A 13,220-nucleotide genomic window follows, 5' to 3' on the forward strand; every position below is an offset into this window, starting at 1 on the left:
CACACAAGTGAGGTACCATTTTTACTGGGAGACTTGGAGGGAATGCTGGGTGGAAGAAAATGTGTGGCGCCTCTCAGATTCAAAAACTTTCTTCACCGAAATGTGAGCAAAAAGTTTTTTTTAGCCAACTTTTGAGGTTTGCAAAGGATTCGGCGTAACAGAACCTGGTCAGAGCCCCAGAAGTCACCCCATCTTGGATTCCCCTAGGTCTCTAGTTTTAAAAAATGCACAGGTTTGATGGGTTTCCCTAGGTGCCGGCTGAGCAAGAGGCCAAAATCCGCAGGTAGACAATTTGCAAAAAACACCTCTGTTCTCTGTGGAAAAAAGTGATGAGTCCACGTTGTGTTTTGGGGCATTTCCTGTCGCGTGCACTAGGCCTACCCACACAAGTGAGGTACCATTTTTATTGGGAGACTTGGAGGGAATGCTGGGTAGACGAAAATTTGGGGCTCCTCTCAGATTCAAGAGCTTTCTTCACCGAAATGTGAGGAAAAAGTTTTTTTTAGCCACATTTTGAGGTTTGCAAAGGCTTCTGGGTAACAGAACCTGGTCAGAGCCCCACAAGTCACCCTATCTTGGATTCCCCTAGGTCTCTAGTTTTCAAAAATGCACAGGTTTGGTGAGTTTCCCTAGGTGACAGCTGAGCTAGAGGCCAAAATCCACAGGTAGGCAATTTGCAAAAAACACCTCTGTTCTCTGTGGAAAAATGTGAGGAGTCCACGTTGTGTTTTGGGGCATTTCCTGTCGCGGGCACTAGACCTACCCACACAAGTGAGGTGCCATTTTTATTGGGAGACTTGGAGGGAATGCTGGGTAGAAGAAAATATGGGGCTCCTCTCAGATTCAAGAGCTTTCTTCACCGAAATGTGAGGAAAAAGTTTTTTTAGCCACATTTTGAGGTTTGCATAGGCTTCTGGGTAACAGAACCTAGTCAGAGCCCCACAAGTCACCCCATATTGGATTCCCCTAGGTCTCTAGTTTTCAGAAATGCACAGGTTTGATGGGTTTCCCTAGGTGCCTGCTGAGCTAGAGGCCAAAATCCACAGATAGGCAATTTACAAAAAACACCTCTGTTCTCTGTGGAAAAATGTGATGAGTCTACGTTGTGTTTTTGGGCATTTCCTGTTGCGGGCACTAGGCCTACCCACACAAGTGAGGTACCATTTTTATTGGGAGACTTGGAGGGAATGCTGGGTGGAAGAAAATTTGGGGCTCCTCTCAGATTCAAGAACTTTCTTCACCGAAATGTGAGCAAAAGGTTTTTTTTAGCCAACATTTGAGGTTTGCAAAGGCTTCTGGGTAACAGAACCTGGTCAGAGCCCCACAAGTCACACCATCTTGGATTCCCCTAGGTCTCTAGTTTAAAAAAATGCACAGGTTTGGTGAGTTTCCCTAGGTGCCGGCTGAGCTAGAGGCCGAAATCCACAGGTAGACACTTTGCAGAAAACACCTCTGTTCTCTGTGGAAAAATGTGATGAGTCCACTTTGTGTTTTGGGGCATTTCCTGTCGCGGGCACTAGGCCTACCCACACAAGTGAGGTACCATTTTTATTGGGAGACTTGTAGGGAATGCTGGGTGGAAGAAAATTTGGGGCTCCTCTCAGATTCAAGAACTTTCTTCACCGAAATGTGAGCAAAAGGTTTTTTTAGCCAACTTTTGAGGTTTGCAAAGGATTCTGCATAACAGAACCTGGTCAGAGCCCCACAAGTCACCCCATCTTGGATTCCCCTAGGTCTCTAGTTTTCGAAAATGCACAGGTTTGATGGGTTTCCCTAGGTGCCTTCTGAGCTAGAGGCCAAAATCCACAGGTAGGCAATTTGCAAAAAACACCTCTGTTCTCTGTGGAAAAATGTGATGAGTCCACGTTGTGTTTTGGGGCATTTCCTGTCGCGGGCACTAGGCCTACCCACACAAGTGAGGTACAATTTTTATTTGGAGACTTGGAGGGAATGCTGGGTGGAAGAAAATGTGTGGCTCCTCTCAGATTCAAGAACTTTCTTCACCGAAATGTGAGCAAAAAGTTTTTTTTAGCCAACTTTTGAGGTTTGCAAACGATTCTGCGTAACAGAACCTGGTCAGAGCCCCACAAGTCACCCCATCTTGGATTCCCCTAGGGCTCTAGTCTTAAAATATGCACAGGTATGATCGGTTTTCCTAGGTGCCGGCTGAGCTAGAGGCCAAAATCCGCAGGTAGACAATTTGCAAAAAAACACCTCTGTTCTCTGTGGAAAAATGTGATGAGTCCACGTTGTGTTTTGGGGCATTTCCTGTCGCGGGCACTAGGCCTACCCACACAAGTGAGGTACCATTTTTATTGGGAGACTTGGAGGGAATGCTGGGTAGAAGAAAATTTGGGGCTCCTCTCAGATTCAAGAGCTTTCTTCACCGAAATGTGAGGAAAAAGTTTTTTTTAGCCACATTTTGAGGTTTGCAAAGGCTTCTTGGCAACAGAATCTGGTCAGAGCCCCACAAGTCACCCCATCCTGGATTCCCCTAGGTCTTTAGTTTTCAAAAATGCACAGGTTTGGTGAGTTTCCCTAGGTGCCGGCAGAGCCAGAGGCCAAAATCCACAGGTAGGCAATTTGCAAAAAACACCTCTGTTCTCTGTGGAAAAATGTGATGAGTCCACGTTGTGTTTTGGGGCATTTCCTGTCGCGGGCACTAGGCCTACCCACACAAGTGAGGTACAATTTTTATTTGGAGACTTGGAGGGAATGCTGGGTGGAAGAAAATGTGTGGCTCCTCTCAGATTCAAGAACTTTCTTCACCGAAATGTGAGCAAAAAGTTTTTTTTAGCCAACTTTTGAGGTTTGCAAAGGATTCTGCGTAACAGAACCTGGACAGAGCCCCACAAGTCACCCCATCTTGGATTCCCCTAGGGCTCTAGTCTTAAAATATGCACAGGTATGATCGGTTTTCCTAGGTGCCGGCTGAGCTAGAGGCCAAAATCCGCAGGTAGACAATTTGCAAAAAACACCTCTGTTCTCTGTGGAAAAATGTGATGAGTCCACGTTGTGTTTTGGGGCATTTCCTGTTGCGGGCACTAGGCCTACCCACACAAGTGAGGTACCATTTTTATTGGGAGACTTGGAGGGAATGCTGGGTAGAAGAAAATTTGGGGCTCCTCTCAGATTCAAGAGCTTTCTTCACCGAAATGTGAGGAAAAAGTTTTTTTTAGCCACATTTTGAGGTCTGCAAAGGCTTCTGGGTAACAGAATCTGGTCAGAGCCCCACAAGTCACCCCATCCTGGATTCCCCTAGGTCTCTAGTTTTCAAAAATGCACAGGTTTGATGGCTTTCCTAGGTGCCTGCTGAGCTAGTGGCCAAAATCCACAGGTAGGCAATTTGCAAAAAACACCTCTGTTCTCTGTGGAAAAATGTGATGAGTCCACGTTGTGTTTTGGGGCATTTCCTGTCGCGGGCACTAGACCTACCCACACAAGTGAGGTACCATTTTTATTGGGAGACTTGGAGGGAATGCTGCGTGGAAGAAAATGTGTGGCTCCTCTCAGATTCAAGAACTTTCTCCACCGAAATGTGAGCAAAAAGTTCTTTTTAGCCAACTTTTGAGGTTTGCAAAGGATTCTGCGTAACAGAACCCGGTCAGAGCCCAACAAGTCATGCCATCTTGGATTCCCCTAGGTCTCTAGTTTTAAAAAATGCACAGGTTTGATGGGTTTCCCTAGCTGCCTGCTGAGCTAGAGGCCAAAATCCACAGGTAGGCAATTTGCAAAAAACACCTCTGTTCTCTGTAGAAAAATGTGATGAGTCCATGTTGTGTTTTGGGGCATTTCTTGTCGCGGGCACAAGGCCTACCCACACAAGTGAGGTACCATTTTTACTGGGAGACTTGGAGGGAATGCTGGGTGGAAGAAAATGTGTGGCGCCTCTCAGATTCAAAAACTTTCTTCACCGAAATGTGAGCAAAAAGTTTTTTTTAGCCAACTTTTGAGGTTTGCAAAGGATTCGGCGTAACAGAACCTGGTCAGAGCCCCACAAGTCACCCCATCTTGGATTCCCCTAGGTCTCTAGTTTTCAAAAATGCACAGGTTTGATGGGTTTCCCTAGGTGCCGGCTGAGCTAGAGGCCAAAATCCGCAGGTAGACAATTTGCAAAAAACACCTCTGTTCTCTGTGGAAAAAAGTGATGAGTCCACGTTGTGTTTTGGGGCATTTCCTGTCGCGTGCACTAGGCCTACCCACACAAGTGAGGTACCATTTTTATTGGGAGACTTGGAGGGAATGCTGGGTAGACGAAAATTTGGGGCTCCTCTCAGATTCAAGAGCTTTCTTCACCGAAATGTGAGGAAAAAGTTTTTTTTAGCCACATTTTGAGGTTTGCAAAGGCTTCTGGGTAACAGAATCTGGTCAGAGCCCAACAAGTCACCCCATCCTGGATTCCCCTAGGTCTCTAGTTTTCAAAAAAGCACAGGTTTGGTGAGTTTCCCTAGGTGCCGGCAGAGCTAGAGGCCAAAATCCACAGGTAGGCAATTTGCAAAAAACACCTCTGTTCTCCGCGGAAAAATGTGATGAGTCCACGTTGTGTTTTGGGGCATTTCCTGTCGCGGGCACTAGGCCTACCCACACAAGTGAGGTACCATTTTTACTGGGAGAATTGGAGGGAATGCTGGGTGGAAGAAAATGTGTGGCGCCTCTCAGAGTCAAGAACTTTCTTCACCGAAATGTGAGCAAAAAGGTTTTTTTAGCCAACTTTTGAGGTTTGCAAAGGATTCTGCGTAACAGAACCTGGTCAGAGCCCCACAAGTCACCCCATCTTGGATTCCCCTAGGTCTCTAGTTTAAAAAAATGCACAGGTTTGATGGGTTTCCCTAGGTGCCTGCTGAGCTAGAGGCCAAAATCCACAGGTAGGCAATTTACAAAAAACACCTCTGTTCTCTGTGGAAAAATGTGATGAGTCCACGTTGTGTTTTGGGGCATTTCCTGTCGCGGGCAGTAGGCCTACCCACACAAGTGAGGTACCATTTTTATTGGGAGACTTAGAGGGAATGCTGGGTGGAAGAAAATTTGGGGCTCCTCTCAGATTCAAGAACTTTCTTCACCGAAATGTGAGCAAAAAGTTTTTTTTAGCCAACTTTTGAGGTTTGCAAAGGATTCTGCGTAACAGAACCTGGTCAGAGCCACTCAAGTCACCCCATCTTGGATTCCCCTAGGTCTCTAGTTTTCAGAAATGTACAGGTTTGATGGGTTTCCCTAGGTGCCTGCTGAGCTAGAGGCCAAAATCCACAGGTAGGCAATTTGCAAAAAACACCTCTGTTCTCTGTGGAAAAATGTGATGAGTCCACGTTGTGTTTTGGGGCATTTCCTGTCGTGGGCACCAGGCCTACCCACACAAGTGAGGTACCATTTTTATTGGGAGACTTGGAGGGAATGCTGGGTGGAAGAAACTTTGGGGCTCCTCTCAGGTTCAAGAGCTTTCTTCACCGAAATGTGAGGAAAAAGTTTTTTTTAGCCACATTTTGAGGTTTGCAAAGGCTTCTGGGTAACAGAACCTGGTCAGAGCCACACAAGTCACCCCATCTTGGATTCCCCTAGGTCTCTAGTTTTCGAAAATGCACAGGTTTGATGGGTTTCCCTAGGTGCCTGCTGAGCTAGAGGCCAAAATCCACAGGTAGGCAATTTGCAAAAAACACCTCTGTTCTCTGTGGAAAAATGTGATGAGTCCACGTTGTGTTTTGGGGCATTTCCTGTCGCGGGCACTAGGCCTACCCACACAAGTGAGGTACCATTTTTATTGGGAGACTTTGAGGGAATGCTGGGTGGAAGAAAATTTGGAGCTCCTCTCAGATTCAAGAACTTTCTTCACCGAAATGTGAGCAAAAAGTTTTCTTTAGCCAACTTTTGAGGTTTGCAAAGGATTCTACGTAACAGAACCTGGTCAGAGCCCCACAAGTCACCCCATCTTGGATTCCCCTAGGTCTCTAGTTTTCAAAAATGCACAGGTTTGATGGGTTTCCCTAGGTGCCTGCTGAGCTAGAGGCCAAAATCCACAGGTAGGCAATTTGCAAAAAACACCTCTGTACTCTGTGGAAAAATGTGATGAGTCCACGTTGTGTTTTGGGGCATTTCCTGTCGCGGGCACTAGGCCTACCCACACAAGTGAGGTACCATTTTTATTGGGAGACTTGGAGGGAATGCTGGGTGGAAGAAAATTTGGGGCTCCTCTCGGATTCAAGAACTTTCTTCACCGAAATGTGAGCAAAAGGTTTTTTTTAGCCAACATTTGAGGTTTGCAAAGGCTTCTGGGTATCAGAACCTGGTCAGAGCCCCAGAAGTCACCCCATCTTGGATTCCCCTAGGTCTCTAGTTTTAAAAAATGCACAGGTTTGGTGAGTTTCCCTAGGTGCCGGCTGAGCTAGAGGCCAAAATCCACAGGTAGACACTTTGCAGAAAACACCTCTGTTCTCTGTGGAAAAATGTGATGAGTCCACGTTGTGTTTTGGGGCATTTCCTGTCGCCGGCACTAGGCCTACCCACACAAGTGAGGTACCATTTTTACTGGGAGACTTGGAGGCAATGCTTGGTGGAAGAAAATGTGTGGCTCCTCTCAGATTCAAGAACTTTCTTCACCGAAATGTGAGCAAAAAGTTTTTTTTAGCCAACTTTTGAGGTTTGCAAAGGCTTCTGGGCAACAGAACCTGGTCAGAGCCCCACAAGTCACCCCATATTGGATTCCCCTAGGTCTCTAGTTTTCAAAAATGCACAGGTTTGATGAGTTTCCCTAGGTGCCGGCTGACCTAGAGGCCAAAATCCACAGGTAGGCAATTTGCCAAAAACAACTCTGTTCTCTGTGGAAAAATGTGATGAGTCCACGTTGTGTTTTGGGGCATTTCCTGTTGCGGGCACTAGGCCTACCCACACAAGTGAGGTACCATTTTTATTGGGAGACTTAGAGGGAATGCTGGGTGCAAGAAAATTTGGGGCTCCTCTCAGATTCAAGAACTTTCTTCACCGAAATGTGAGCAAAACGTTTTTTTAGCCAACTTTTGAGGTTTGCAAAGGATTCTGCATAACAGAACCTGGTCAGAGCCCCACAAGTCACCCCATCTTGGATTTCCCTAGGTCTCTAGTTTAAAAAAATGCACAGGTTTGGTGAGTTTCCCTAGGTGCCGGCTGAGCTAGAGGCCAAAATCCACAGGTAGACACTTTGCAGAAAACACCTCTGTTCTCTGTGGAAAAATGTGATGAGTCCACGTTGTGTTTTGGGGCATTTCCTGTCGCCGGCACTAGGCCTACCCACACAAGTGAGGTACCATTTTTACTGGGAGACTTTGAGGCAATGCTTGGTGGAAGAAAATGTGTGGCTCCTCTCAGATTCAAGAACTTTCTTCACCGAAATGTGAGCAAAAAAATTTTTTAGCCAACTTTTGAGGTTTGCAAAGGCTTCTGGATAACAGAACCTGGTCAGAGCCCAACAAGTCACCCCATATTGGATTCCCCTAGGTCTCTAGTTTTCAAAAATGCACAGGTTTGATGAGTTTCCCTAGGTGCCGGCTGTCCTAGAGGCCAAAATCCACAGGTAGGCAATTTGCAAAAAACAACTCTTTTCTCTGTGGAAAAATGTGATGAGTCCACGTTGTGTTTTGGGGCATTTCCTGTTGCGGGCACTAGGCCTACCCACACAAGTGAGGTACCATTTTTATTGGGAGACTTGGAGGGAATGCTGGGTGGAAGAAAATGTGGGGGTCCTCTCAGATTCAAGAACTTTCTTCACCGAAATGTGAGCAAAAAGTTTTCTTTAGCCAACTTTTGAGGTTTGCAAAGGATTCTACGTAACAGAACCTGGTCAGAGCCCCACAAGTCACCCCATCTTGGATTCCCCTAGGTCTCTAGTTTTCAAAAATGCACAGGTTTGATGGGTTTCCCTAGGTGCCTGCTGAGCTAGAGGCCAAAATCCACAGGTAGGCAATTTGCAAAAAACACCTCTGTACTCTGTGGAAAAATGTGATGAGTCCACGTTGTGTTTTGGGGCATTTCCTGTCGCGGGCACTAGGCCTACCCACACAAGTGAGGTACCATTTTTATTGGGAGACTTGGAGGGAATGCTGGGTGGAAGAAAATTTGGGGCTCCTCTCGGATTCAAGAACTTTCTTCACCGAAATGTGAGCAAAAGGTTTTTTTTAGCCAACATTTGAGGTTTGCAAAGGCTTCTGGGTATCAGAACCTGGTCAGAGCCCCAGAAGTCACCCCATCTTGGATTCCCCTAGGTCTCTAGTTTTAAAAAATGCACAGGTTTGGTGAGTTTCCCTAGGTGCCGGCTGAGCTAGAGGCCAAAATCCACAGGTAGACACTTTGCAGAAAACACCTCTGTTCTCTGTGGAAAAATGTGATGAGTCCACGTTGTGTTTTGGGGCATTTCCTGTCGCCGGCACTAGGCCTACCCACACAAGTGAGGTACCATTTTTACTGGGAGACTTGGAGGCAATGCTTGGTGGAAGAAAATGTGTGGCTCCTCTCAGATTCAAGAACTTTCTTCACCGAAATGTGAGCAAAAAGTTTTTTTTAGCCAACTTTTGAGGTTTGCAAAGGCTTCTGGGCAACAGAACCTGGTCAGAGCCCCACAAGTCACCCCATATTGGATTCCCCTAGGTCTCTAGTTTTCAAAAATGCACAGGTTTGATGAGTTTCCCTAGGTGCCGGCTGACCTAGAGGCCAAAATCCACAGGTAGGCAATTTGCCAAAAACAACTCTGTTCTCTGTGGAAAAATGTGATGAGTCCACGTTGTGTTTTGGGGCATTTCCTGTTGCGGGCACTAGGCCTACCCACACAAGTGAGGTACCATTTTTATTGGGAGACTTAGAGGGAATGCTGGGTGCAAGAAAATTTGGGGCTCCTCTCAGATTCAAGAACTTTCTTCACCGAAATGTGAGCAAAACGTTTTTTTAGCCAACTTTTGAGGTTTGCAAAGGATTCTGCATAACAGAACCTGGTCAGAGCCCCACAAGTCACCCCATCTTGGATTTCCCTAGGTCTCTAGTTTAAAAAAATGCACAGGTTTGGTGAGTTTCCCTAGGTGCCGGCTGAGCTAGAGGCCAAAATCCACAGGTAGACACTTTGCAGAAAACACCTCTGTTCTCTGTGGAAAAATGTGATGAGTCCACGTTGTGTTTTGGGGCATTTCCTGTCGCCGGCACTAGGCCTACCCACACAAGTGAGGTACCATTTTTACTGGGAGACTTTGAGGCAATGCTTGGTGGAAGAAAATGTGTGGCTCCTCTCAGATTCAAGAACTTTCTTCACCGAAATGTGAGCAAAAAATTTTTTTAGCCAACTTTTGAGGTTTGCAAAGGCTTCTGGATAACAGAACCTGGTCAGAGCCCAACAAGTCACCCCATATTGGATTCCCCTAGGTCTCTAGTTTTCAAAAATGCACAGGTTTGATGAGTTTCCCTAGGTGCCGGCTGTCCTAGAGGCCAAAATCCACAGGTAGGCAATTTGCAAAAAACAACTCTTTTCTCTGTGGAAAAATGTGATGAGTCCACGTTGTGTTTTGGGGCATTTCCTGTTGCGGGCACTAGGCCTACCCACACAAGTGAGGTACCATTTTTATTGGGAGACTTGGAGGGAATGCTGGGTGGAAGAAAATGTGGGGGTCCTCTCAGATTCAAGAACTTTCTTCACCGAAATGTGAGCAAAAAGTTTTTTTTAGCCAACTTTTGAGGTTTGCAAAGGATTCTGCGTAACAAAACCTGGTCAGAGCCCCACAAGTCACCCAATCTTGGATTCCCCTAGGTCTCTAGTTTTCAAAAATGCACAGGTTTGATGGGTTTTCCTAGGTTCATGCTGAGCTAGAGGCCAAAATCCACAGGTAGGCAATTTGCAAAAAACACCTCTGTTCTCTGTGGAAAAATGTGATGAGTCCACTTTGTGTTTTGGGGCATTTCCTGTCGAGGGCACTAGGCCTACCCACACAAGTGAGGTACCATTTTTATTTGGAGACTTGGAGGGAATGCTGGGTGGAAGAAAATGTGTGGCTCCTCTCAGATTCAAGAACTTTCTTCACCGAAATGTGAGCAAAAAGTTTTTTTTAGCCAACTTTTGAGGTTTGCAAACGATTCTGCGTAACAGAACCTGGTCAGAGCCCCACAAGTCACCCCATCTTGGATTCCCCTAGGTCTCTAGTTTTAAAAAATGCACAGGTTTGGTGAGTTTCCCTAGGTGCCGGCTGAGCTAGAGGCCAAAATCCACAGGTAGACACTTTGCAGAAAACACCTCTGTTCTCTGTGGAAAAATGTGATGAGTCCACGTTGTTGTTTTTTTGGGCATTTCCTGTCGCCGGCACTAGGCCTACCCACACAAGTGAGGTACCATTTTTACTGGGAGACTTGGAGGCAATGCTTGGTGGAAGAAAATGTGTGGCTCCTCTCAGATTCAAGAACTTTCTTCACCGAAATGTGAGCAAAAAGTTTTTTTTAGCCAACTTTTGAGGTTTGCAAAGTCTTCTGGGTAACAGAACCTGGTCAGAGCCCCACAAGTCACCCCATATTGGATTCCCCTAGGTCTCTAGTTTTAAAAAATGCACAGGTTTGATGAGTTTCCCTAGGTGCCGGCTGACCTAGAGGCCAAAATCCACAGGTAGGCAATTTGCAAAAAACAACTCTGTTCTCTGTGGAAAAATGTGATGAGTCCACGTTGTGTTTTGGGGCATTTCCTGTTGCGGGCACTAGGCCTACCCACACAAGTGAGGTACCATTTTTATTGGGAGACTTGTAGGGAATGCTGGGTGGAAGAAAATTTGGGGCTCCTCTCAGATTCAAGAACTTTCTTCACCGAAATGTGAGCAAAAAGTTTTTTTTAGCCAACTTTTGAGGTTTGCAAAGGATTCTGCTTAACAAAACCTGGTCAGAGCCCCACAAGTCACCCCATCTTGGATTCCCCTAGGTCTCTAGTTTTCAAAAATGCACAGGTTTGATGGGTTTTCCTAGGTTCCTGCTGAGCTAGAGGCCAAAATCCACAGGTAGACACTTTGCAGAAAACACCTCTGTTCTCTGTGGAAAAATGTGATGAGTCCACGTTGTGTTTTGGGGCATTTCCTGTCGCCGGCACTAGGCCTACCCACACAAGTGAGGTACCATTTTTACTGGGAGACTTGGAGGCAATGCTTGGTGGAAGAAAATGTGTGGCTCCTCTCAGATTCAAGAACTTTCTTCACCGAAATGTGAGCAAAAAGTTTTTTTTAGCCAACTTTTGAGGTTTGCAAAGGCTTCTGGGTAACAGAACCTGGTCAGAGCCCCACAAGTCACAACATATTGGATTCCCCTAGGTCTCTAGTTTTAAAAAATGCACAGGTTTGATGAGTTTCCCTAGGTGGCGGCTGACCTAGAGGCCAAAATCCACAGGTAGGCAATTTGCAAAAAACAACTCTGTTCTCTGTGGAAAAATGTGATGAGTCCACGTTGTGTTTTGGGGCATTTCCTGTTGCGGGCACTAGGCCTACCCACACAAGTGAGGTACCATTTTTATTGGGAGACTTGGAGGGAATGCTGGGTGGAAGAAAATTTGGGGCTCCTCTCAGATTCAAGAACTTTCTTCACCGAAATGTGAGCAAAAAGTTTTTTTTAGCCAACTTTTGAGGTTTGCAAAGGATTCTGCGTAACAAAACCTGGCCAGAGCCCCACAAGTCACCCCATCTTGGATTCCCCTAGGTCTCTAGTTTTCAAAAATGCACAGGTTTGATGGGTTTTCCTAGGTTCCTGCTGAGCTAGAGGCCAAAATCCACAGGTAGGCAATTTGCAAAAAACACCTCTGTTCTCTGTGGAAAAATGTGATGAGTCCATTTTGTGTTTTGGGGCATTTCCTGTCGCAGGCACTAGGCCTACCCACACAAGTGAGGTACCATTTTTATTGGGAGACTTAGAGGGAATGCTGGATGGAAGAAAATTTGGGGCTCCTCTCAGATTCAAGAACTTTCTTCACCGAAATGTGAGCAAAAAGTTTTTTTTAGCCAACTTTTGAGGTTTGCAAAGGATTCTGCGTAACAGAACCTGGTCAGAGCCCCACAAGTCACCCCATCTTGGATTCCCCTAGGTCTCTAGTTTTCAGAAATGTACAGGTTTGATGGGTTTCCCTAGGTGCCTGCTGAGCTAGAGGCCAAAATCCACAGGTAGGCAATTTGCAAAAAACACCTCTGTTCTCTGTGGAAAAATGTGATGAGTCCACGTTGTGTTTTGGGGCATTTCCTGTCGTGGGCACCAGGCCTACCCACACAAGTGAGGTACAATTTTTATTGGGAGACTTGGAGGGAATGCTGGGTGGAAGAAAATTTGGGGCTTCTCTCAGGTTCAAGAGCTTTCTTCACCGAAATGTGAGGAAAAAGTTTTTTTTAGCCACATTTTGAGGTTTGCAAAGGCTTCTGGGTAACAGAACCTGGTCAGAGCCCCACAAGTCACCCTATCTTGGATTCCCCTAGGTCTCTAGTTTTAAAAAATGCACAGGTTTGGTGAGTTTCACTAGGTGACAGCTGAGCTAGAGGCCAAAATCCACAGGTAGGCAATTTGCAAAAAACACCTCTGTTCTCTGTGGAAAAATGTGATGAGTCCACATTGTGTTTTGGGGCATTTCCTGTCACGGGCACTAGACCTACCCACACAAGTGAGGTACCATTTTTATTGGGAGACTTGGAGGGAATGCTGGGTAGAAGAAAATTTGGGGCTCCTCTCAGATTCAAGAGCTTTCTTCACCGAAATGTGAGGGAAAAGTTTTTTTAGCCACATTTTGAGGTTTGCAAAGGCTTCTGGGTAACAGAACCTGGTCAGAGCCCCACAAGTCACCCCATCTTGGATTACCCTAGGTCTCTTGTTTTCAAAAATGCACAGGTTTGATGGGTTTCCCTAGGTGCCTGCTGAGCTAGAGGCCAAAATCCACAGGTAGGCAATTTGCAAAAAACACCTCTGTTCTCTGTGGAAAAATGTGATGAGTCCACGTTGTGTTTTGGGGCATTTCCTGTCGCCGGCACTAGGCCTACTCACACAAGTGAGGTACCATTTTTACTGGGAGACTTGGAGGCAATGCTTGGTGGAAGAAAATGTGTGGCTCCTCTCAGATTCAAGAACTTTCTTCACCGAAATGTGAGCAAAAAGTTTTTTTTAGCCAACTTTTGAGGTTTGCAAAGGATTCTGCGTAACAAAACCTGGTCAGAGCCCCACAAGTCACCCCATCTTGGATTCCCCTAGGTCTCTAGTTTTCAAAAATGCACAGGTTT

Source organism: Pleurodeles waltl, chromosome 4_2, assembly GCF_031143425.1.
Source record: "Pleurodeles waltl isolate 20211129_DDA chromosome 4_2, aPleWal1.hap1.20221129, whole genome shotgun sequence".
In the NCBI taxonomy this organism is placed as follows: domain Eukaryota; kingdom Metazoa; phylum Chordata; class Amphibia; order Caudata; family Salamandridae; genus Pleurodeles; species Pleurodeles waltl.